The 27,853-nt window shown below is 39.7% G+C and overlaps 1 protein-coding gene across 4 annotated transcripts in view; it reads right to left on the bottom strand.

Moving 5' to 3' along the window:
• LOC117258368 (paired box protein Pax-7-like) overlaps nucleotides 1-27,853 on the bottom strand; it is a 240,631-nt gene that overhangs the window by 188,274 nt on the left and 24,504 nt on the right. The gene's annotated exons all lie outside the window — the stretch shown is intronic.

Raw genomic sequence — 27,853 nt, 5'->3', positions numbered from 1 at the left:
CACCGCATTCCGTGGTGGCAGCACGTAATGGGTTGAAATTACGTGCTGCCACCACGAAAACAATGCCAATGTAAAGTCAATTAGGATCCTCTCCCGTGGTGGACACACGGATTCCCTGATTCAACAACGTCACGTCAACCTTGTTTTCCTCAGTGATATCTTTAACATTTCTGTACACACACAAAAACACGGAAGTGTCCTTGATAACTCAACAATATGACAGGTAGTATGATAAGACCATAAAATAAAATAAATGTATTTTGCCAGCTTTTGATAGCGTGGGGCTTTAAGAGCATTGTGCTGTGGGCGGAGGTGGCGCGTTCAACTACTGTTTTGTAGCTGCTGTCGGCCGTCTGTGGGCTTCATTCCATTTCAGATTGCCATCCGTCTGCCGTAACCCAAATCCAAACGCCACTACCTCTGTTAAGAAAAGTGTGTGTGTGTGTGTGTGTGTGTGTGTGTGTGTGTGTGTGTGTGGTCATCAAATCTTGTTCAATGGCAATATAAACAGGATGAAGACGGGATTTCCGGACTGTTATCAATCAATCAATCTTTATTTATAGAGCACTTATCATACAATAAAATGTAACACCAAGTGCTTTACATGTTAAAAGCAGAGCCCCCCATCCCCAACAGACCCCCACACCTCCCCCACCCCCATCCTGATGTGATTAAAAAAAGAAGAAAAAGAAAAGAAAAGGTAAATAAGAAGAAAAAAATAAGGCTGAGCATGGAAGAACCAGTAAAAAAGAAAAAAACAAGCAAAGAAACAATCAAAAAACTCATTTTATACACGGGGCCTTCAAAGTGCTCTCTGAAACTACACCTGGCATGGCTTGTGTCCAAAAATGAAAAAATCTAACCTTTGTCATAGAGCTAAACCAAATACATCATTGGAAAGGTCTCAACCTGGAGAGTAACATATGCCAGTATGAAGATTCTACATGGCTCCTGCTTTCAGCCATTGACCTTTGAACCTTGACCTCAGTGCATGTTTGAGGGCTCATAACTCAGCAACTAAAGGGGGTACAGACATGGGACCAACTGTTATAGAGAGCTCTTGACCTCAGCTATCATGTGAGTGTAGTCAACAACTGAGGGTGCTGTCAGATATGGGTAAAATATGGATAAAATTAATTTTCACCCATTTAGAAATTAGGTATTTAAAATCTGATTTCACAAATGTGTTTACCATCCCCTTAAAATCCACAGTGTACTCTCAATTCAGTATTTACAACTTCCACATCTGGGAAAAACACTTAGATTTTTAAAAAACTACAATTCCCTGGGACCGCACCATGCAGTTTGATACATATCAGCAACATAGTTGTACGGTTCGAAATAGGTTTGTAAAAAGATATATCTACTGAATAAATCTAATATCAAGTAAAGCCAAAGTAGTAATTACACTGCACCAAGACGAACTATGTTAAGAAAAAGTAAGGGTGTTGGCTAATTTTCAATATTTTAGCTGGTTATCTAGAAATGGCGTTTTTGGGACAGTAGTTTTTTGCGGCTTGTTGTAAAATAGAGTTGTAAAATAGGGTTGGAAAAAGAAAGAAAAAGTAAGGATGTTAATTTCAGATATTTTAGCTAGTACTCTAGAAATTTGGGAAGATAGATCTTCCGGTTGTAGAGTTGTCAAATAGTGTTGTGAAAAAGTAAATCTACTGAATATATCAAGTATCTAGTACAGCCGAACTATCATGTTTTTATTATTATTATTATTATCATTATTATTGTTATTGATGGGAAATTATGACAGAGGAATATATTTGCCTTTTTATTATCAATTTATTTTGTGTGTATACAGGATGTTTGTGAAGCATCCATGTTTTCACAGACATGGATGTAAACTTTCAGAAAAACTTGACTGGTGCACGGAGGCATACAACCATGGGGCAGTTAATCTAGTTACTTGTATTTTTAATATTTTGGGAATATTTTCAAAACCCTGCAAGCACAGCATGATTCATTTCTTATGTAGTTATTTCATTGTGCTTTGATTCAATTCTGGCATCTCTTATATGAAGCATGCTTCAGGACTCGTTAACATTTTGGATGAGCTTAAATGTTCATTAATGACCTTGGAAACAGCAGTTGGGGAAAAAACTCAAGATGCATTTACTTGCTTGACCATATGTTCAGTTCAGTATGGCAGCAAAGCAAACTCACTCTGACTGAGCAAACAGGATCCAGAAAGAAGGTACAATGCCAAAGTAAGTTGATGAAGTAAATTTCTAGTACACTCTTTGTCGGGGACACTGATATTGTTCCCTATTGTTTCCCAAACTGACTATCTCTGTCAATAGGCTGCTGAAATGGTCATCAGTTACTGGTTATGTTAACTGTATGCACAGCTTGCATTTGTATTTGTTCATATATTTATCTTCAATTTGTATTTTATACTGTCCATATTATTCATTATTTCTTACACTTTTTTACGTTTTCATTTAACCACCTTACATGTGCTCTAGCACCATTAGAACATCTGTTATTGTGACAGCTTTCTGCAGTCATCTTGGTCCATTTCACAACTGTGTGTTTTTATTCTGATGTTCTTATTCTTTATCCCTTTGTGTATGATATAAACTATCTGGCAATAGAAGAGATGGGATTGTCTTGATGAATGTTGGGCAAAGAGCAGATTTCCAAGTTAAGCCTCAGACCACGTGCATTCTGAGAGCTGTTTAATGCCAGCCATCTCACAACATATGTAGGCTATCATATTTGTTAGTGTCCAGTTGCCATGTAATACCTGCAGATAATGCAATAACTGTGCATAATGTAATGATTTTAAATTTAATGAAAATTCACAATATAATAATCAGCACATAATGTAAGACAACCATTACAACATAAAGGAACAGTTTTGTGAATAATGTCATAAATAATTACATTATGAGAAAATTAATTCATTATAAACTAAGCAAAAACAATTTTTGAACAGTGTAATAAATTCAGCACACAGTGTCCCTAATTTAAGGCAATCTGTGTTTTGAAAACACCCCCATTTTCACAGGTAACTTAGCTTGTCCCTCCCGCTGCAGGAATTAATGGATTAATCCTGGAAAGCTATTGATGCACTTTTCTCCTTATGAAAGTAACTCAGCGATTATTCGACCAATGAGAATTTGGTTGGACAAGAGCATATCGACCAAATAATCGACCAGTCGACCAGGAGAGAAATATAGTTTATATTATTAGCTACAAGTAGTAAATGCCCCTGTCTGACAGAAATACAGTTTAACAAGCACTGATAAATGCATTCGCCTTTCTGACAAAAAGTTTTATTACTTAAAATCACTAACCTTTCACACAAAAACACGGTTTATCTTACTAGCTGTCAGTGTTAAAAGACTTTAAATTAAGCAAGTTAGGTTTGTCATCAGCTGCTGAGGGGCTGCATTACACATCCAAAAGGCTTCATCAGTTTTGAGGTGACTGATAAAAATGTTCTGTAGACCAAACAGACAAAACCCAGTTGCTTTAAATGAGAGACTTTAAATGTATCATGGTATCCCTATGCTTAATGAAGACAAGGAGAGTATTCTTCTTAAAATGATTAGAATGTGGGCTAAATTTATTACATTATTCAACATTTGTTTTTGTTTAGTTTATAATGTAATAATTTTCTCATAATGTAATAATTTATTACGTTATTCAAAAAATTTATGTGCTCATGGTTTTCTTACATTATGTGGTAATTATTACATTATGAGCTCTTACTACATTTAAATGATTACATTATGTGCAGTTATTATACAATAATAATAATAATAATAATAATAATACAATATAAGGTGCTCCATCTATTAATAAAAAAATTCAGTTGATCAAATCCAAGTCACATCATGTGGCAGTGATGATGATGTATGCAGTAAAAGGCATGTTCACAACTTCCTACAAACACAGAGAGAGGCAGGCAAAAGAGGGAGGGACAAATGATGTTTAAAACATCACAGCATTCAAACAGCACAGCATTGGTTATTTATATGACAAAACAATTTTCTTGTGCTTGGTAAGTCAAATTCTTTATCAAAACCTGCATGTCCCAGCGTCCCCCAGGGCATAGTGCTGAGAGTTAAAGTGGAATAAGGGGTGCTAATCTCTCCAGACCACCTTGGTGATGTATGTAGCACTATTCTGCCTCTGCAGGCCTGGGGCAGCCCAGACAAAAACACTGGCAGGCTGAAAATAGTCCCAAAATACTTATTGTGCAGCTGAGTTCACTCACATACAATGTGTCCATGCTGCTGTTCAGAAGGAACCATGAGAGATTATCTGACACATGCAGATATCCATTTAAAATGAGCATGCCTACTGCTTACCAGGATTGGAAAGCAGTTATAATGACATATAATGTTCTACAGTAACGTGGAGTAGAGGTATACAGGGACGTCACTATCTCTATATGTATCTGTTTAACCAACAAAATGATCTGTCTCTGTATGAGTATTCAGGTGGAAAAACAGAAGTGGGTGTGCTTTTTTTTACGAGAAGTCAGGTTAAATATACCTTTTTGAATTTGTCAACAGTGATATGTATTTTGTGGGTGGAGTCAAACTGGTGGCAGAAAGGGACAGTAATGGTGTCAGTGTGAGCGCCACAAAAAAAAAGCATTATAATATTTATTTTTCTCAGCCGATTGCAATGAGTCATTTTACAGCCATGAGTTAATGATCTAGGTGTAGTCGAGAAAAAGAAGTTTTGTCTCCAGTTAATTAGAATCTCAATATTTATGCTCATCACTGCTGGATGCTTAGTAGAGAAGTGTGTGTTAGGCTGAGGTGAGTTAAATTATTTATGTGGTGAAAGGTAATTCACCATCGACATGCGGACTGGAGGAGCCAGGGGTTGAACCGTTAATCTTCTGGTTGATGGATGACCCGTTCTGCCTCTCAGCCTCTTAGGGTTGTTTGTCCCATGAGTAATGCTCCAATCCACTAAGTGGGCCCAAGATCTCACTTCCACATAATGCTTTTGGTAAAATTACATTGTCAAAAATTTTGTCCAGATTTTAATGAAATATAAAAGTCTCTCTGTTTCAATCATCATTTTGTCATATGGATAATTGTACATTTATTATGTTGATCTGTTCTGTACGTCATCTATTGCACGTCTGTCCGTCCTGGAAGAGGGATCCCTCCTCAGTTGCTCTTCCTGAGGTTTCTACCATTTTTTCTCTCTTAAAGGTTTTTTTTGGGGAGTTTTTCCTTATCTGCTGTGAAGGTCCAAAGGACAGAGGGATGTTGTATGCTGTAAAGTCCTCTGAGACAAACTGTAATTTGTGATACTGGGTTTTGTAAATAAAATTGAATTGAACTGAATTGAATTGAATTCTGTTGTACATTGCACAACGCCCTTTGTTGAGGACAGGCTGGTTCCCTCCCAAGGTTCCAGGAAGGTTAGGGAAAGATCATGACTTAAGTTAAATGTTAATAAAACAGGCAATAAGACATTGATGCTGTAGTCATTTTTGTGACTTGGCAGTAGGCTTCATTAGCAACATTGCCTCACTATGTTAATTGCTCGTCATTTGTTCCCATCAAAACATATCTGCTGTTTCAAATTAGTTGTATATAAACGTAAGCTCTGGAGACAGGAATGGAATTAAAATCAGGGGCATAAATATAAACAGTTCAGGCAGTGCAGTTGCACTAGGGCCTGTGAGGTGGGAGGCCCATGGAGAGAGTGGACCCTCCAACAATGTGTTGGGTGGGGAAAGTGACTGCCACCTCGAAAATATAAGTGTTCAAAGACAAACTCTCATTAAATTAAAAACAGTGTCATTTGCTATATGTGCCAAAAAGGCAAAACCATCTCTGTCATGTTTATTTTTTCTTTATTTGTAAAATAGTCAGTAGCATCTGTAACAAAATGATGATGCATATTCTGTAACTATAAATCAACTATTCTGTTAGGGGGGTAAAAATATAGACAGCGCAGTGCGGTTGCACTGGGGGCCCTGGAGTGGAGGGGCCCACTGAGAGAGCATGCCTTTTGCAAGTGATTCAGATTGCCACCTTGAATATATACTGTGTTCAAAGAGGAATGATAAAAAAGAGTGTTCCTAATTTAAAGATGGTGCCATTTGCTATATATGTCCTTGAAAAGGCAAACCCAGTGTCTTGGTTTACATTGTTATCTTACTATATAATGACGAAAACTCTGTCTGTCTGTGGGTGTGTCTGTTCCACGTGTTTCTCCTCACTGACTTGGTCCATCCATGTGAAATTTGGCACAGTGGTAGAGGGTCATGGGAGGATGCCAATGAAGCAATATTACATCAATTGGCCAAAGGGGGGCGCTATAGCAACCGATTGAAATGGCAAACTTTGAATGGGCATATCTCATGCCCCGTATGTCGTAGAGACATGAAACTTTGCACAGAGATGCCTCTCCTCATGAGGAACAAATTTGCCTCAAGAACCCATAACTTCCGCTTATATAGATTTTCCGTCATTTAGAATTTTTTGAAAAACACTTCAAATAGATCTCTTCCTAGGAAGTTTGAGCGATCTGCATGAAACTGGATGAACATAATCTAGGGACCAATATCTAAAGTTCCCTCTTGGCAAAAGTTGGAAAACTTACTAAAACTGAGCTTCTATAAGGCAATGAATATTGCGGAGGGCGTGGCTCATCACATAAAGGTGTATAACATCTCAAGTGTTTCACCAATCACCACGCAACTTTGTAGGCATATGACCACACATAATCTGAGGGGACCCCTCCATTATTGACCCCATCAAACAAAATGGGGGCGCTAGAGAGCTCATTTCTTATCTAGGCCTAACCGCCATATGGATTTTTACTAAACTTGGTAGATATGTAGAACAGGACGTCTCAAGGTGACTGGAGAAATTTAACTCTAATTGGCAACTGGGTGGCGCTATAACAACAGAAAAATGCTTCAAAATGGCTCAAATGCGACCGATCGCTGTGGCTCCCCCTGTGGACCAATGTTTTTTTGTTTTTTTTCTAATGTTTGGTATGACTAAGTCATGGTATGGTATGCTGTACATAATCATGGAAACTGTCAGTGTGTCATTCTGTCAGTCAGTCAGTCAGTCAGTCAGTCAGGTCATTCTACCAGTGCGCCCACTTTTAAGTCAATACAACATATAAACACTTTAACTATCTGCCTTTCAACGTGCTACCTCAACTACTAATGTACAGTTTTAGCCCACTAACTATCCCACTATTGGCAATGGTACTACTGTACTTTCAATAACGCAATTGTACGATCAAATTCACAAAAACTCTGTCTGAATACATTGCTCTTCTTAATGGGTTCAGTTGACTATTTCCTATGACCTGTATCCCAAACACACACCATGTGAAACTGTACGTGGGCAACTGTGCACTCAGTGGGTATGGACTAGTTTTTATTATTTTAAAATAGTCAGTAGCTATGAAAAACAAAATTCTATGTTTTTTCTATAGAAGCTGTAAAAAATCTATTGATAAACTTTAGAAACTATTCAATTAAATGATTAATACCGTCTTTAATACTTTTGGCAGATATGTAATGATGATTTCTGGGTAATATGTTTGTTGATGTTGTCCAAGGCCTCTAGTTTCCCGGCGCGGCGCAGGGTGGCGCAGGGTGGTGAACCCTGAGCAGCGCAACCCGAGGCACGCTCAGTTTGGTAGTTTGGTGGACCGAGGTGCACTGAGATGGGTGTGGTGGCGCAGCAGGGGGAGGTGTCGACAGATCCAGCTTGGCGCAGTGACAGTTTCATGTCAAAAGGCTTCGCCGAAGGTGCGCTAACAGCTCACCAGCTGAAACCAGGTCTACTGTCAGCGCAGGCGGAGCGCAGCCGGTGTAAGCTGAAGTTTGGCTGACCAGCGGACAGTGTGCACATGTCACCAAAACCTCACAGGCAGGTTTCCAGAATGTCAGGCACATTACCAATGCAATAAATAGCCACAAAAACCACTATTCAATGCAACTATCTGCAATCAGCACATAAATGTATCTCTATATCGACTGTCCCGTCACATCTGATGTCAGATCAAAGGGGATTGGCACCGTTTGGCACGTTTGGCACGCGTAATGGAAACCCAACACACAGCTGCAAACTAATGAGTTCACATCCCTCTCAGCCAGCCACAAACAGCCACAGCATCAGATAGGGAGTATATATTCAGCATCTGTCATCTTAGAAAAGTCAAAAGAAAAGAAACAGAGTGAGACTGCGAGAGAGAAAGAGAGAGCGTGCACACACGAGAGAAACTCAACATTGATTTACAATTGTGGTGACCTCGTCCCAGGCTACCTTTGCGTCATCAGCCCGTGGAGGTCTGCTCGCAGTTCCATATATTCGGACACTGTGAGCTTGGACCTCCTGGACCAAAACATCAGTTTCCTCCTGGCAGAAGTTTGGCCGTCTGACGCTGCTGCTCTCTTCTGCCATGGCGAATTCAGTAAACTCTCATTACGCCTTCGCGCAGCGCATTTAAGGGTGAGGAGAGGGGCTCATTTGATTGGTGTGATGTGTGTAAAACCCACTCCACGCATTCTCTCCTCACTCTTTCTGACTTGCGCAGGTAGGAGGGACGGAGGTGGGAAAGAGGAGTAGCTGCGCCAGCGCACACAGTGTGCCAAACTTGCAAAATCCACCTGGCCACACCCAGTTGGCAAAGCGCAGGTGCGCTGCGCCTCCGCCTCACCTGGTCTGTGAAACTAGAGGCCCAAGTCTCTATTTTCAAGACAATACATGCACAATAGTGTGCACTGGGGCCAATGATGATAGCGTGCACCAAAGCCCATCATGACTACCTTACACCACTCGATGAAATATGACAACTACAAGAGAGACGTGGTGAAAATTTTGGTTGTCAGTCAAGAGTCTGAGATCTCACTGAAAGACCAAAAACAAAATGGCACGCATAGAAACTATTCAATCAAAATATGGCGTAAAATCACACAAAATACACAATGCAACACTGTTAGCAACATATCTAAATTTAAAAAATATTAAATAAACAGAAAATAACGGGAAAAAGGCCTCTCTATTGTTCAGTAGGCTTTACTATGTAGTTGTGTTGTTTAGGTCTTATGTAATATTTCAAAATTATTGTAGTAATAGTATTAGTTAAAAATAGTAAAAGATAAACATTTTGATTTTTTTTTCTTCCCCCATTTGTGGCGCCCCCTGTAGATGATGGCACCCTTAGCATTCCCCTATCCTGCCCATGCCACAGGCCAGCACTGGTGGCAGTAAGAAAGGACAAGAGAGAAACGATCAGGAGGAATAAGTGGCAAAGCTCCCTAAATTAGATGTCTTTGGCTTTTTTATAAACAGTTGCCAGTGTTGTGCGTGCGCCTTATAACTAATAAATGGCATTCGCTGGAGCCTGTCACAATAGTATGCAGTGGGGCACATTTACTACCTTATGCCACTGATGCAGGTCTATATTTGATGTAGGGGAGACTGGGGATGATTGTAATACTTTTTGTTTGAGCAAGTGTAACTCAGTGGGGGTTTTTGTTAGAGCTCTTAAATTTTGATACGTGGTACCCATATTTGTCTGCTATAAATAACACACACTTTGACCTCTACTACACCATCACAGATTATGGAAATTAATGTCAAATACAAAGAGGTATATTGTTACAACGTACCCCAGTACCGGGGTGAGTTGTAACACTAGCTGGGGATGGATGTAACAATTAAATTATTGTGCACAATAGGCTAAATGTATAAGCACTTCAATGAATAATAAAGAAGGGACAATAAACTTGTAAGAATACTACAATTATAGTATTAAAATAAATAGAAATGTATAACATAAATACAAAAAAGGTTGACGTTTGAACAGCATTTGAACAGCTGAACAATAAACAGTTTCGAAGAGTAACTATTATCTGAGCAAACTAAGGCATAATACCTATAGCCTATTTTTAATCTGATTGGCAGTTGTGGCAAATGTAGATGTCCTTGCCTGGGGTGCAGGCTTCGTGGGCCCAAAATCCACACTTTTTAAGAACTGTTACAACCCTCCCCATGCCTAGCAGCCATGAAAGAGCTAACAGTTTTTAGCATTCAGCTTCAAAGCTAGCACTAATGAAACACATCAAATTAAACTAGAGATACTACTACTTGAACCTATGTAAGTGAAACAATTGTACATACAACACAATGGACACTATGCAAAAAAAAAATTGTGATGAAAATGTTTGGTTTCTCACCTGAAAAACTGTTTTTTGGCTCTAGAACAGACAAATTTGGACTCAGAGACATGCGGCTTCACCAGTGAGCTCCAATTATAAATGGGCATGGACTATGTTGATGATGTCACCACAGCTCGTTTCTAATTGGCCAAACTAAGAGTGTTACAACCATCCCCAGTCTCCCCTAAATGTGTTTGTCAAATTACTGTATTGTGGTGCAGTGAATTGTGGATATTGACTGTAGCAAGTGAAGTATTTTTCCACAGTTTGTTTGCCTGAGTGCATTCATTGTGTGCACTAGTTAGTCATGTGCTGCTGAAGTAAGAAAGAAAAGGCCCATCAAACTGGCTTAGACAACTACAGGGTTGGCTCTGTAGTTTAATTAAACAAGGAATTATGGGATTAGTGCGAGGCTCCCATTACAGGCCACTGGAAGAGTCTCAGGGAGAATATCTCTTTGTATTCCCCCGGGCGGCCCCCCCTTGAAAGCTACTGCTAGAGAATTCTCAAAGGATTACATGCGGCCGCAGGACATGCTGCTGCATTAATTAAATCAATTCTTTCACCATTTAGTCCCTGCAAAGATTTGCTTTCCTAAAATCCAAGGCAAAAAAAAACATATATATTTACACACATGCACATCTCTAAACAAAGCCTCCATATACAGTATATATCTTATTTGTTGCTGGTAGGTTGGTGGAGAGATTTGGGGGGGGGGGGGGGGGGGGGGGGGGTGTAGACTGCTGCAAAGCAATTTGGCACTAACTCAGCGTAACAACACTTGAGGCTGCTGCAGTGGGCTGGGATCACTTTCCAAAAGGCACCTCCGAGTCCTCGGGGTGCTGCTGCGACAGGATGGACTCTATTTGTTTTCCCTCCACATGCTGCTGGATTTAGGGGAGGAGAGGGGCAGAGGTGGGAGAGAGGGAGGGATGTGAGTGAAAATGAGGCTTCCTTGCCTCACAGGATTTTCTGTCTCTGACTCTTCCTCTCTGTCTCTGTCAGCCCACACTGAATGGATTTGGCATCTGCGTGTGTAAAACGGCCGTAAGGCTTTTTAATTCTTGTTCATCTATCTTTTCTTCTTTTGAATCACCTTACAACCAAAGTAGCCACCCTGTTTGTTCCTCCAGAGTTTCACGAGTGATGTTAGCAGTCAAAATATTCAAAGTACAGCCAACACATGTCTGGAACAGGTGCAGAATTTTACCAGCTCTCAATTATATTTTGATGCAATATTCCCACCAGCATTTCTAATGTCAACTAAAAGTGGACTATATACACTAATGAAATTACACCTGGGTACTGCTTTTCCTTAAATCTAAATATTTTGGTTCTTTTTTGCATTTAGGACTCTGACTTGTGCTTTTGTTATCTCATCAGCCTTCAACAGGATGATCTCATTATAAAAATATGTAAAGTATTTTTAAAAAATGTACATAACCCATTTTTAACTAGGTGAGTCAGTCTCTTTTCAGGGAGACCTGGCCAAGACAGCAGCATATGAAAAAGTTACAGCCAAGCGGCAACACTGTAAAAACATAAAATATATACAGTGACATGTTGAAGTATTAGAACACGCATGCACAATAACAAGAACCATATGATTGATTCATACTTGTACTCATGAGAGCTTTATAATCAGGCAGAGAGACCAATTCACGTAGTTTCAAATCTTTTCCAAATGAGAGGAACAGGGCACATTAAAGCTTTTTTTTCCAAGCTCAGTCTGTGCATTGGGAGAGGACAACAAATCTAAATCTCAGTCAGATCTCTGTTCAATCAAAATATAAATGTACGAATGGAGTTTACCCAGTATGGCTTTATAAATGAACAAATATCAGTGACTGAGCCTACAAAAGGTCAGAGATGATAAACCAGCCCTGACTGAGACTGAGGGCTTTACTTTGTAACAAATCTCAGTGCAGTATGATATCCAGTATCTAAAATGTGCAAACAATTTGCAGGTGCATTTATGTACAAAGTATAAAAAAAGATCAGTTATTGTGGGTTACTGCACATTTTCTTCTTTCAGCTGTTTGTCAGTGTGCTTCAACAAATCCTCTGAAAATGATTTACCAAATGAAATGTACTGTTTATTTTATCATATGTCCCCTGCTTTTGTGGTATGATGCTTTGGAGGACATCATGAAAATGTAACGTGAAATGTGAGAGCTGTGAGAGCAATAACTCAGTAAGTGTTGAAATAGCCTCCCACACACTAAGGCCTTTTTATTTCACCATAACAGGTACAGTACACACAAATGCACATCAAATCATATCTTTTATTTGGATGTGTGTATTTAAGACTTAATTACACTTCAGATCTGGGTTTCACATATGTTTAGTCATCAAAGCTAAATATTAAAGGTTCAATACAAATAAAGATTTTTTTCTGTCTTTCCTCAGTGGTATGGTATCTCTTCATGCTAATCATTCGGCTTTTATTTGTACAGGTTTTGAGATACCTGTCTCTGAGATTTCTACCACTCACCCAAACACCGTGGAGCAGAGTGAGATCTAGGTTGTGGGACTTATGGTGCTGAAGTATGAGAAAATCCAAAAGAAAAGTGTCTTTTAAGAAAGAATGTCCTTGTCAAGGCCATTGCACACTGAGGGCCGAATTCACAAAGAATGAACTGTGGCCGCTGATAGCACCTTGAATTGCACTTCACTTGCACCCGCAGTTTGCTCCGTCTTAACCTCCTATTCACAAAGGATAGTGCGCTAATGATATACCAGCGCAAACACACCCACAAAGTTTGGCAGCTGAGTGCAGCTTGCCCCTGATTTGCCCCTGATTGCAGTTAGCCACATGGCATGGCATGGTAAGTGTTTGGCAAAGTACTGAATACTGTATCCCCTCATGTAGTGATGTCTGCTGGTGAGTCAGTCTAACAGTGTCGGATGGGTTGAGGCTGTGGATTTGACCCAGTTTGACCACTTTATCACTATTCCCTCTCACCTGTAGCTGTTTTTTCGTTATCTTTTGAATTTAATATGAATTATGGAACCGTTTTTGTTCACGTTTGTTTCCCCCGTTTCATAAAATAAATTATTTAAAGTTGCTTTTGAAGTGCGTGACAGAAGTGCGTTTTGAGAACGACAGCAGACTATCACCTGTTCAACGCATCAGTATCTTCGGATGCCATTAAAGTAATAATGATTAGAATAATAATGTCAAAATATTATTTACAGACTGATTTAACAGACGATCACTGCTGCCACGATCACTGGAAAGTCTGGGCGAGAGGCTTCCACAGAGGAGCGCCCAGTTTGCACCAGCTTTCTAAAGACGTTATTTACTTCACTCAAACTGCGTGTGGCTATTAGCGCTGGTGTTAGTGAATTAGACGTTGTTTATCAATGAGGCTCATTTGCATAAATATATATTATATTTTTGCGCCAAATATATGCATATTACCTCATTTAAATACGTGCAAATAACACCAGAGCACCGAGACGCAATCTGCTTGGCAGCGCAGTTAGTGGAGCATTTCACCCTCTGCGCATGCTTTGTGAATTAGACGGTATCTGTTTGCTCCATTTTTACCAGTTTAGCGGCCGCAAAAGCCACGCAATCCTTTTGTGAATTCGGCCCTGAGTCTGGTGCATTTTATTGATCTTTTCGTTGCGACAGTTCGCAATACGAGACAAAATGAAAAGACACTTTTCCTCCCCTGCATCTCTCCACTGGAATTACTGTTCTGGCTGTCGGCACTCTTTCACTGTGTCTTTCATTTGGCACTGTGGCTGAAGGGGCTGAGCTGTCCTCCCTCTCTGTCTGTGTGTGCTATCCACATCCTCCTCTTCATCATCATCCACCTGAATATTACTATATGACCTGTTGAAAGTAGCTATCTGAGTTATGAAATGATTCTGTGCCACCCGTTCCTCTGTCCTGTCGCTGCTGTGTCCCGCAGCCACATGTTTTTCACTGATTCTTGGGTAAACAGCTCACTGCAGGAAAAACTGTGAAAATCAAACGCGTCCTGAAAAATGACAGACAAAAGTTTCGGACTTAGTGTGCAAACATTTTTTAAGCAACATGAGGTTGTATTTATTTTTAGACGTACGACCATTTTGGGCGAAAAAGAAAATGCCTTTACTTTGAATAATCCAACATCACTGTGAAGACTAGACTCTAGACTCCAAAGACTTCACTCTCTCTTTAAAATCAGTCCAAGGAATCAGTGTTTGTAAATGTAGTTCAGACTGAAGCTTGTTCCAAACATCAGGAGCTGAAAATCTGAAAGATCTCTTTCCTAATTCAGTCCTTATCTTTTGAACAAGTTTCAAAATGTTCATGAGCGGAGATTGTGACTTCCTTGTTTCCAGGTTAATAGTGAACTTAAATAAGAAGAAGAATGAAGATATACCAGTGACTGAGGTGACTTTTGAACTACATGTCACATTCATCCATTCACACACACACACACACACACACACACACACACAGTGATGGCACAGCCAGCTGGGGTGCAATATCTTGCCCAAGGATACTTTGACTAGAGAAGCTGGAGATTGACCTGCTTTATCTCCTGAGCCACAGCCCCGCAATTCAATAATTATAATTATGAAGGTTTTAAAGTGTATATGGAGACACCCTAAAAACACAGCTGTCAGCTGTTTTACCACCATTAATGATTTGGTAACATCTGATCATAGAATAGTAGGAACAGTAGGAACACTTTGTGTTTTGGCAATATATTTTCAAGTGAACTTGAGTAATATTCATTTTGCCTTTAAGTTGGTCTTGCCAGAGTAGTGACTTAAAAAACTGGGTCACCTCAGAGTTAATTTGAAAAGCAGAGCTGAAAACAAAGCTCACAGTCATTGGACATGTAAATGGCACAGTGTCCGGGCAGCCATGCTGACAACCTGAACAGCAGTGGTGGTTTGGTATTGCAAGCTTGCAGCAGCTCCATGCTTAATTTGAAGGGTAGCACAATAAGGATCCCAAGGATGAAGGAGAATAAAGTTTGACAGGCCACTGGATCAGGAGGGTCAGCTCCTCTCTCCAGCTGATAATGGAAAGCAGAGATTATGGTAATGAGACAGACGCCTAGAGCCGATAGAGCGGCTAAACCTGGACTTCATCTTTGTCTCCACCAGATCCTCGATTGGCAAGCTATGTGTTATCAGGAGAATGGGAGCATGGTGCAGCTCCACACACATGCATCAACCCCCCCGCCAACCCCCCCCCAACCCCCCACACACACACACACACACACACACACACAGGGTTTGTAAGTAACAAACTGTACACTTCAGTTCCACACAATGGCCTGGTTTTGTTCCATGCTTATTGTGTGCAGCAGCTACAGAAACACACACACACACACACACACACACACACACACACACACACACTACCTTCCTCTAAAAAAACATATCTAATCAAACAATTATGGTCCAATATCCTCCAAAGCCAGTTATTCATTGCTGCTGCAACATGGGATGTTCTGATTATTTAATAATGATAGCTGTAATTCCATAGTAATATTCCAGGGAGAGTGATTTATCTCCAAATTAATACCCCATTATGTTGTTTTAGAAAGTGCACCATGTGTGCTGTGTCCCTCTCTCTCTCTCTGTCAAATTTTGCTTTTATTTGACTTTTCCTGTCTTGAAAAATCAATCTAAAACTGAATTAACCTAAACAAAGTGTTTTGTTTGGTTGTAATAAAATGCATGAAGCATATGCAGGAATTTGGTTAGCATTGGTGGTAATGATGGAAGTTTCTCGATACAGAAGTACACCGTATAAATGAATGAAGAATTCAGAAACCAGGATTTGTTTATTGCGTTTATGGTTTCAAAACAGTGCTGTAGCTGTATGTATATATATATATATATATATATATATATATATATATATATATACATATATATATATATATACAGTACAGGCGAAAAGTTTGGACACACCTTCTCATTCAATGCGTTTTCTTTATTTTCATGACTATTTACATTGTAGATTCTCACTGAAGGCATCAAAACTATGAATGAACACATGTGGAGTTATGTACTTAACAAAAAAAGGTGAAATAACTGAAAACATGTTTTATATTCTAGTTTCTTCAAAATAGCCACCCTTTGCTCTGATTACTGCTTTGCACACTCTTGGCATTCTCTCCATGAGCTTCAAGAGGTAGTCACCTGAAATGGTTTCCACTTCACAGGTGTGCCTTATCAGGGTTAATTAGTGGAATTTCTTGCTTTATCAATGGGGTTGGGACCATCAGTTGTGTTGTGCAGAAGTCAGGTTAATACACAGCCGACAGCCCTATTGGACAACTGTTAAAATTCATATTATGGCAAGAACCAATCAGCTAACTAAAGAAAAACCCGTGGCCATCATTACTTTAAGAAATGAAGGTCAGTCAGTCCGGAAAATTGCAAAAACTTTAAATGTGTCCCCAAGTGGAGTCGCAAAAACCATCAAGCGCTACAACGAAACTGGCACACATGAGGACCGACCCAGGAAAGGAAGACCAAGAGTCACCTCTGCTTCTGAGGATAAGTTCATCCGAGTCACCAGCCTCAGAAATGGCAAGTTAACAGCAGCTCAGATCAGAGACCAGATGAATGCCACACAGAGTTCTAGCAGCAGACCCATCTCTAGAACAACTGTTAAGAGGAGACTGCGCCAATCAGACCTTCATGGTCAAATAGCTGCTAGGAAACCACTGCTAAGGAGAGGCAACAAGCAGAAGAGATTTGTTTGGGCCAAGAAACACAAGGAATGGACATTAGACCAGTGGAAATCTGTGCTTTGGTCTGATGAGTCCAAATTTGACATCTTTGGTTCCAACCGCCGTGTCTTTGTGAGACGCAGAAAAGGTGAACGGATGGATTCCACATGCCTGGTTCCCACTGTGAAGCATGGAGGAGGAGGTGTGATGGTGTGGGGGTGTTTTGCTGGTGACACTGTTGGGGATTTATTCAAAATTGAAGGCACACTGAACCAGCATGGCTACCACAGCATCCTGCAGCGACATGCCATCCCATCCGGTTTGCGTTTAGTTGGACGATCATTTATTTTTCAACAGGACAATGACCCCAAACACACCTCCAGGCTGTGTAAGGGCTATTTGACCAAGAAGGAGAGTGATGGAGTGCTGCGGCAGATGACCTGGCCTCCACAGTCACCGGACCTGAACCCAATCGAGATGGTTTGGGGTGAGCTGGACCGCAGAGTGAAGGCAAAGGGGCCAACAAGTGCTAAACACCTCTGGGAACTCCTTCAAGACTGTTGGAAAACCATTTCAGGTGACTACCTCTTGAAGCTCATGGAGAGAATGCCAAGAGTGTGCAAAGCAGTAATCAGAGCAAAGGGTGGCTATTTTGAAGAAACTAGAATATAAAACATGTTTTCAGTTATTTCACCTTTTTTTGTTAAGTACATAACTCCACATGTGTTCATTCATAGTTTTGATGCCTTCAGTGAGAATCTACAATGTAAATAGTCATGAAAATAAAGAAAACGCATTGAATGAGAAGGTGTGTCCAAACTTTTGGCCTGTACTGTATATATATATATATATATATATATATATATATATATATATATATATATATGTACACATATAGATGGATAGATATACACACACAAGTATTCAAACTTTTGAACCGAAATTGGTGATGTTTCTTTCAGAAAAATGGTAAAAAAAAAAAAAAAAGCAATAAGATAAGAAATATTAGAAATGTTCCACAAATTGCAAAAGATTGTAATGCATTTAGAAAATTATTTTTAAAAAACTGGGGGGCAAATAAATATGGTACAGAATTATTAACTTATTAAATAATTTTAAAGCACTTTTCCCAGGTTATTTCCTTGTTTGTTTGTTTTTATCTTCTTTTTTTTTCTTTTCTTTTTTATTTTTACTACTTTAATAATTTTTACTTAACTTTCTCTTTTTACTATTTCTTGCAAATTGTGTGGGTAATTCCTTGTTTCATTGCTTATTACCTTCTTCCCATATTTTTGAAAGAAATCAAGCCAATTTGCTCTGGTTTCAAAGGTTTTTGGGAGTATTATTTACTGTAATGACACTGTCTGTAGTTTTTTTTCTCATCACCCTGATGAAGTGTATGTATTCAGAATCTGTTTGGGACTTTCTGGTATATCAAATATATTTGGTTTTTCTGGCTTCTTTCGTTATCATTGTATAAATCTAAAGAGAACAGAACAAAACAAGGAATGTAAAAAAGGGTATGTACAATAAGCTAAGGCTTACTGAAGCCTTCATCTCTTCAGCCACCAAAACTTGCTTTGGTTTGCCACTGCTTTAAAAGTAATGACCTATTATTGTTATTATTATTTTTTCTTATGTGTATTTGAATTGCACAAGTTGGAAAATTAATGAAATAAACAAACTAAACTAAAACAAAGACCTTATGAGGTCACAACCAGTTGGTGTGTTAAAATATTGGAATGCCCAACTGAATGATTTTAATATTTTTGAGCCCCTTGAGGTTCCCTGGACTTACAATATGTGAAACTGACTGAGGTTTTCCATGTGCTTGAAAGAGCATACATGATAGTTTGAATGGTGTTATTCCAGAGTGGACAGGACTTTGTTCATCAAGCTGCTTAACAGACAGATAGAAGACACACAAAATGTGCCTACTGACTGTCAGTAAGACTGAAGTGTTTTCACACTGGCTTCTGGGGAAGAATACTGACAGTACTGTTTCCCACTTTGGCCAAGACATGGGGACAAAGACTGACAGAGCTCTGGAGAGCTGCATGAAACTAATTATGGTTCATTTTGAAAATCATATTAGTTCCAGTATAATTACACTCAGGATCTGCTTTCAGTTCAGCTCCATAGGCTCTGACCAGTCCGGCATTACCATTCTGGCTCAACAACTGATGAATTTATTCGTGAAAATAGCCTGTTGATGCTGAAGTTTTGTTTACAGCTGTTGTGTTTGTGTATGTGAGAGATGAAAGAAGAAGAAGAAGAAGAAGAAAGTGGCAGTAAAAGTCTTTTCTAGTGTGCTGTCTCTGATAACCATCTCTTTCTCAGCTATCTGTTTAGCTTTAGGGCAGGATTTAACCCACCTGCCTGCTCTCCTCACTACCAGCATTCTGCACTTTCACAACATACGTAGCTGCCACACACCTCCATTCAACATGACAGACTGTCAAGTGAAGTCAGATTGATTTAGACTGCCCAGAATCTTAAGGTCACCAATGTGAAACACTAGGTGTTCATATTCAAAACTTTAATGGCTCCCATAAAGAGGAAGAAAATCCTTAACCAGTTAAGAAGGGCTAACTGTCAGGTAGCATTTTTACAAGAGACCCACAGAAATAGAACATGAGAAGCTAAAAAGATCATGGGCAGACAAAGCATTTTACTCATCGCACCAATCAGGGAGCAAAAGAGGAGTATGCATTTTGATGCACAGACAGGTCAACTTTTCACCTACCAAAGTTCATAAAGACTCTGAGGGTAGATTTATTTAAGTAAATGGATCTATTGACGGAATACTGATCTCTTTCATGAACATATATGCTCCAAATGAGGATGAGCCTGGCTTCATTCGTACAGTATTCACTACAATACTACAGCACAGTATTGGTATCCTATTGCTGGGAGGGGATTTTAACTGTGTCATGTCTCAGCTTATGGATAGGCAACCTCCTCTAAAAACCCCTACTCCTCCTACTACCTAGAATGAGTAAAATGCTTAAATACCTTTCGATAGAGTCAGGGATGGTAGATGTTTGGAGAAGTAAATTCCCTAAAGGTAGAGATTTTACTTTTTATTCTCATAGACATTCATCCTATTCTAGAATCAATCTTTTTTTTTTACCCCCAAGGCAGAGCTACACAGGATAGAAAACATAAAGATTTTACCAATCACTGTCTCCAACCATGCACCTCTTGCATTGACATGGGACATAGGTCAAAGGCCAACAACCAAACACTGGAGATTAAATGCATCACTTTTAAATGATAAGGAATTTATCACATTTGTAACAACTGAACTGAGTAATTAATTAGGCAAAACCCAGAAGAACCCAGAACCCAGAAGCTGAATAGCATTAAATGCATGACAGAAGAAGAAGCCAGTAACAACAGGGTAAAGTCTACAGAGCCATGCATTTATGGATGGACGAAATGCACAGAGCTGTAAAGTTGTCCACCATGGTACCAGTTTGCTGCTAGCTTACCATAGCTAACTTGTTTGTTGACTGTTTGGTCTGTGACATTAACAGGTCAACCGGAAAATGGTCCAATACTAACAAGCTGAAAGGGGGCATATCTTCACCTATCGTAGTGGAGTCGGACATACTTCAGCCAATAAAAGGATTCCCCTCCCGTGCTTGTTTACTGGGACAAGGACAGTAGTCCAATTAAATTGCCTTGTTGAGTTATAACCGTAGCTCCACTTAACTGATCATGTAATCATACTGACTGGCATCAGTTTTCCAGTCCAGGAAGTTGAAACTCTTGCAGCACAGTGGTAAGGGGGAGATGAGGTGGATGGGCGTACAAAAAGTGGGAACATAGGTGGTTCACCATTTGCTTTTTCAGTATTTACCAAGACCTGTATCAAGTTACTACATATTTTGTTTTTGTTTTTTTCAAAGGCATACTGAATGCTGATATTGAACATTTTGCAGATACATTCAACTTTCTGTGACACTGCATAGAGGTTCACTAAAAATGTCTGCTCATTTTGTTAATGATAAAAAAAAGTAATCCATGTGACATTAGCTGCAAACATATCTGCACTTTCAGATAAGTATTGTTTAGTCCTAATTTTAAGCAAACACGGTAGAAGTACAGGAAAACTGTTGCCCTTGGCTATTACTGTACACTGTACTTATTGTATTCTATATAGTGTATGCACACGTGTCCTCTAGTCAATACAGCATAGGACTTTATATTTTTGAATGGCATTATCATATCATGTCACATGGACATCAAGTATCGATTTTATTATATAAATAATTCATAATACAAATACAAATTAAACTTTTGGTTGCTTTGTAGAAAAATATGATCAATTGCTTTTTCAAGCCACTAGATACATTTTGCTGCTGCAAAAATTATTGATGTGAGATGAGCAGACTGAAAACTTTATCTTTTTACATTAAGCTGTTGTTGATAGTTTTCTTTCAGGGACAAAATCTGCAGTTCAAAAAAGAGAATAAATCGCAATATATTTTATCGCAATACTCAGCATATAGCAACATGTTTAATATCGCAATAATATTGTATCGTGACTTAAGTATTCTGATAATATCATAATATGGGGGCTCCGGTGATTCCCACCCCTAGTGTTCTCATGCATGTGTACAAGCTCATGTAGACTCACATGCTTTAATGATGTGTGTGGGCGTATTCAGAAATGCCATGTGAATGGCAAACTTAATTGCATTCAATAGATTGATTAGGTTCATTTTGTCTTCTTTTTAAAATTGTTCAATATTTTCTTATCTTCAGACAAAAAATGTAGGAGATGTATCTTTTTACCTGCTTGACAGTTTCGACTGTGACTCCAGTCTTCCTCAGAAGTGTCATCCAACGTGTTGCTGACTGGTCATTTATCAGCTGGCCCAGGTGTGCGAGAGGGTGTATGCCCCCTTGTCCCAATTGATGGTGCCACTTGCCCGCTTCCTGATTTCTATTGCATACACCCTCTCGCACACCTGGGATTCCCTCCTCCAGAAACACATCCAACGGCAGGGGGTGTGGCTGGCCCAGCAGATTCTGATAGGTCTGTTGGGCCGGCAAGTTGATAAATGGCACATCAGCAACATGTCGGATGACACTTCTGAGGAAGACTGGAGTCACAGTCGAAACGGTCAAGCAGGTAAAAAGATACATCTCCTACATGTTTTGCCTGAAGATAAGAAAATATTGAACAATTAATTGCACTCACCTTCATTGTAGTAGGGCTGAGGCAGAAATCTCACAACCAGAACAAACCAAACCAAATACTACCTGACTGGACACTTTCGTCAACATGCGAGCTAATTCCTTCCAACATATTTACCATCCATTCCAAAGACCACACCTAACAGACTGAACAGATTGAGAGACAAACTTCCAGCAGGAGGACTACAATCACAATGTCTCCTTGCCCGTCATCAGCGGCTGAGGAGCTTTGGCTGGAGGCATGTGAATGAATGGGAACAGAGTGGAGTGGAGAGGCGCTGGCTGTGGCTCTTTTAGCTGTCTTGTCTTGGCTGTGAAGGCTCTTTAGATGCCTCTCTCTGGTCAGCTGCCTCCATGACAAACTGGGCTCACCTTAAACAACGGAGGCCCGGGAGCCTCCCAGTGCCTTTCAGCGCCAATAGAAGTAGCACCTCAGGAGGCCACTGGTCATGAAAGACCGCAAGCACCCCCCACCACGCACTGCAGGACTTCAGTAAACACTTCCAGACTGAGTCACTAAAGCTGAGCAGCCAAGCAAAGTGCTGCCTGCATATTTAGGATTTAAGAGGTCAAATGGTGCCGAGGCATGACATGGAACAAATAGATGGAGGTGCTTGTTGGAACATGAACCTTTTTTTTTCATTTAGGTATCACTGCATTTTAACATTTTAATGTTTCACATTCCTTACAAACAGCATTCAAGATGCAGAGCTTAAATGAAGCACGGAATGAAAGGAGTTTTGTAGAATCTGTCTGTATTATTGCACCTGCCATGGTGATGCATTTCTCCAAACCTCTATGTGTTTATTAGTATAAATTGACTGCAAATCTCCCATTTAAGAACATTTATATTACCCATGAAAGAGAAATTTAACAACATGTTTCTATAAAACTCTACAAAATGTTTTCTATGGATAAACAGCACCCAGTCGCTATTCAATAAATATATATTTTGTACAGCTTACTGTAATATCAGCCACAGGTTCATGTTATTTTTGCTGCAATGACATTTTCTGATTTGGCTTGCAGATTTTTATGCCCCTACCAACAATGCAGTGCCTTGAATTGAAGGTCTGAACATTTGACTAATTGAGGCGAAAGCCAAAGTTTTAGAATTTATTCAAAGAACATAAAAGGAAAGTAAAATCAAATCTGCCAGTTGGCACCAGGAGCTGCTCAGTTAACAAAGGCCTCAAATTCAAGCCCAAGTGAGCAAAACTGAGCCGAAGCTGAGACCAACGCAGCAATGCCGCCGCTGCCTCTGCAACACGCTCCTATTCACACAGTTCAGCATTGTTCCTTCTTTTGTTCCAATACAGCACCAACACAATGGTATTTAGTCACAACAAATGCAGCAAAAGTGTATAGTAAGCAGCAGGAGTGGAGTGTGTGTGCAACGTAGGCAGTTTTACAGTGATGAGTAAAATATTTGCCAAAAGATTTAGAAACTCTGCACTCTCTATGCTGACAAAAAATTGAATGGTAGGATCCCAACTTTTTTGTTTCACTATAAGAAATACTTGAGTTCAGCCACAAAACATATGGTCTCACAGAAAGCTGCATGGTCTATCACAGGCGAGCTGTGTGCTCTTAGTAGATGCTGCATAGAACTGGCACTGAACTCAATCCAGCCCACACAAAGATGCTGGCTTTATCAGGGCATTATGTCTTAGCAAACTGCTATTAATGCAAAGTCTTTATCTTCTTTCCTCCCCAGGCACTGGCATGCATGTTTTTTTATTTAGTAGATAAAATATAGCCATAAACAAAAATTGCCGACTGTCAATATAAATACTGATAAAGATTAGAGCTGGGAGCAAATATAATAATAAGAGGCACTCTTAAGATATATTCGACACAGCAAAGCCCTCAGTGGACAGCTGCAGGCTTAAAGAAAGCAATTGCAGAAAGTTTTAAGGAGCAATAGAAAATCTTATTTTGGTAGAAAGTAGATTAACAATCAGAGCAGCACAAAAAAAGGAAGTGATTTGTGCTTGTTGACTCTCTTCACAGATTCTGGTTCAAAAGCTTTGAAATGCACTTTGATACATTTGTAAGAGATGGAGGGATAGGTGAGCTTTTCATCTGCTACTTGTCACTGCAGGGGGAGAAAAGCTATCCCTCTGCTGATGTCACTTTTCATGCCACTCTAGGCCAACTCAGCCTTTTCCAGCCGCTCATATATGTGTTGTACAATGTGCATGATGTGGTCATAAACCACCGTAAATCACCTGTGTAAAAACACAAGAGGTAACTGCAGATTCCTGGTGCTTTAAATTGGACATGACAGGGTATAATGGTTTTACATATGTGTTTCAGCAGCATAAACCAACCTAGTCTCACTCTGATGTTGACGAACTGGGTTGGGGGACAAATTTTTGATTTGAAACACTTGGAGGACATCTTTATTGTGTTTGTGTATGACAGCAAAAAAAGTACAAGAAGTCAGTGAGAAATATTACAAGATAAAGCAGCTAAAGAGCAGAAAATAGGAGACTGCAATGTCCACAGGTGGCACAGGCGGATGGTTTTTAAGCTTTGGGGGGTTTTAAGCAGTAAAAATAACCACTAATTAGGCTTAAAATACATGCATCGCTGTTAGGGATGCAGGATAATATTGGCATGCCACAGGTATCGGCTGGTAATGGTAATGAAAAGCTTTGAATTTCATTATGTTAATTCCACTACAGAAGAGACTTCATGATCACTAAAATTAGATGGGGAAAAAGTGGATACATCAATATCAGTATCAGTTATCAGCCAAATAAGTAGTTACATATCGGCATACTGGATATTGGCAAAAATGCCAATCTTGTGCATCCCTGCTAACTTTTTTAGATCACGCCTACAGTTTGATGTAGATTCTGTCCAAAATGAAGGTGTTTATTTTCTGCATATTTTAGGGTGGCTAAAGTGATAGAAACTGGACAGTTTGTTATGATAATTTTCTGAAGGGAAAAAAGCAAAAATATGAAAAACAAAACCACACTTCAACTAATGTAACAGTTTGTAAACGTTGTAACTAAAATGCAACCTGAAACGTAAACATTTACAGTAAGGACCACTGCTGGAGCAAAAGTGAAATCACAAGCATTATAAGATTTAAAAATGGGCTCACAGTCTAGATGAGGCTGAGAGACCTTTTTCAATAAATAAGCCAAACTCAGCTTTCTTATGTTGTTTGATTCTTTGAGTAAAAAATAAAATAGAATAAAATAAAATAAATGGATTTACAGGATTGAAAAGGCTTTGATGGGGAGAAACAGAGTATCAGCTTGCTGTAAACCCGAGGTCAGCAACCACCCAACACACTGAGACCTTGGACCTGCTAATCCAACAGCAGGAAATTTCAGTTTTCACAGCCATTTTTGCTGTTAACAACTCAGTTTTCTCTGCCTACCCTATACCAAGGGATGTGGAGATAAGTCAGGTGCTTTGTCCAGTGTCCTGATGGCCTCCTGACCATTCTAACACAATCACCAATAAATATTTCTATACGGAGGAAATGCCCAAATCTAATAAGCTGATTGTCATGAAATTCAATGGGCACATCCAAAATACCCCTGTCAAGCCAAAATGTCACCTTGCATATGTTTTTGATATCTAACAAGATCAGATTTGCTTTCAAATTTACTGAGCACATGGTCCAAGAGAATAAAGCCATGAGTTTGGAATGACGCCATTACCTTTCCTGTCGTGTCATTGTTAGATGGAGATGATGGTTCCAGTGTTTCAATTGGCAATTTTTTGACCTAATGGTCAAATGTCATCCCTTCTATCTACATGGAAATTCACCTCGGCCATCAACACAGCTGCCAGTATTCCACCACAATCGGACAACAAAACAACTCTCCAAAGTCCAAACTGCAGGAGGTTATAAGCAAGTACCAAACCTCCTATCCTGACTTAGCTGTCATTGTGACTGGGAATTTTATTAAGGTGACCCTTCGAAAGGTTACCGTAAAACTTCAATTACAAGCCTATTCCCTTTTACTAGCCCAGTGACAGAAGTTCTTCCGATGTATAAAACTGGGTTGTTGGCTACCTCAAATTATGTGTCCATTCCTCAATTTACCCTGCAAGTTAGTTATATTCCTTAAGTCCTTAAGGGTCGTCATATATATATATATATATATATATATATATATATATATATACATATATACATATATACATAAAATATAAAATATATACAGTATCTCACATAAATGAGTACACCCCTCCCATTTTTGCAAATATTTCATTTTATCTTGTCATGGGACAACACTATAGAAATGACACTTTGATATAACTTAAAGTAGTCAGTGTACAGCTTGTATAGTAGTATAGATTTACCTTTCTCTGAAAATTACTCAAAACACAGCCATCAACATCTAAACAGCTGGCAACATAAGTGAGTACACCCCACAGTGAACATGTCCAAATTGTGCCTAAAGTGTCAATATTTTGTGTGCCAACCATTATTATCTAGCACTGCCTTAACCCTTTTGGGCATGGAATTCACCAGAGCTCACAGGATGCTTCAGAAATCCTCTCCCACTCCCCCATGATGACATCATGGAGCAGATGGATGTGAAGACACCTTGTGCTCCTCCACCTTCAGCTTGAGGATGGCCCACAGGTGCACAGGTGAGTTTAGGGCTGGATACATACTTGGCCAGTCCATCACCTTCACCTTCAGCAAGGCAGTTGTCATCTTCTAGGTGTGTTTTGGGTCATTATCATGTTGGAAAACTGCATTGCGGCTCAGTTTCCGAAGGGGGCGATCATGCTCTGCTTGGAATTCATGTTTCCTTAAATGAACCAAGCTCCCCAGAGCCGGCAGCACTCATGCAGCCCCAAACCATGATGCTGCCACCACTATACTTGACTGTAGACAAGGGACAGTTGTCTTGGTGCTCTTTCAGCATGTGTGGCACCTTGGTGTATGTACATACGTATATATATATATGTATATATATATACCAGGGCGAACATCATCCAGTAGGAGTGCTTAGGCAAGACTCCTAATGCTTTACCTGCCTACCTCAGATATGTGTGATTACAATACAGATAGAGTCATGCCGGCTCTGATGTCACGTGTGTTAACAAGGTCCATGTCAGTTGCTAGCGAACCAGGGCAATCTGATGGCAAATGGGTAACTGGAACAATTAATGGAAGTGAAAGAGCTGATCAGAGAAGGAAGATCGTGAGCAAACTGGAAACCTGGAGCCTCCGATGAATCCCGAAGTTGCCAAGTACCTTCAGATAATCTGCTAGAAGATGTGAATGCTGCCCCAAATTCCATACCTACATGGACCATCTCCAAGACCAACAAGCTGATTCACAGTACAGCAACAGTAAGCGGCAGTAGCTCAGTCCATAGGCAGCCCCGCCTGTCCATGGCAGCCCCCCTATTTCGGACCTGTGTGTTAATGACAGCAGAATGAAAAAAAATGAATTTCCCCTCAGGGGAATTAATGACGTATATAAAATTAAAATAAAAAATAAAAAATAAAAAAATGAATCCTGGATTTGGTTGGACCCACCCAGAATGACTGACACAGGGCAGGACAGTCCTGATCATAAAAAGACCCCCAGAAGGGAACCATCCTATCCAACTACAGACCGATAACCTGTCTCTCCACAATATGGAAGCCCCTGTTAGGCATCATAGCAGCCAAGATAACTAGGGCAACATATGAGCAATACATGAGCGAGGAACAGAAAGGAATTGGCAGTAACACCAGAGGAGCCAAGCACCAGCTACTGGTCGACAGAGCA

The sequence above is a fragment of the Epinephelus lanceolatus genome, chromosome 8 (assembly GCF_041903045.1).
Source record: "Epinephelus lanceolatus isolate andai-2023 chromosome 8, ASM4190304v1, whole genome shotgun sequence".
NCBI lineage: Eukaryota > Metazoa > Chordata > Actinopteri > Perciformes > Serranidae > Epinephelus > Epinephelus lanceolatus.
Note: the sequence above shows the minus strand (reverse complement) of the source record. Positions and strands in the feature narration are given on the sequence as shown.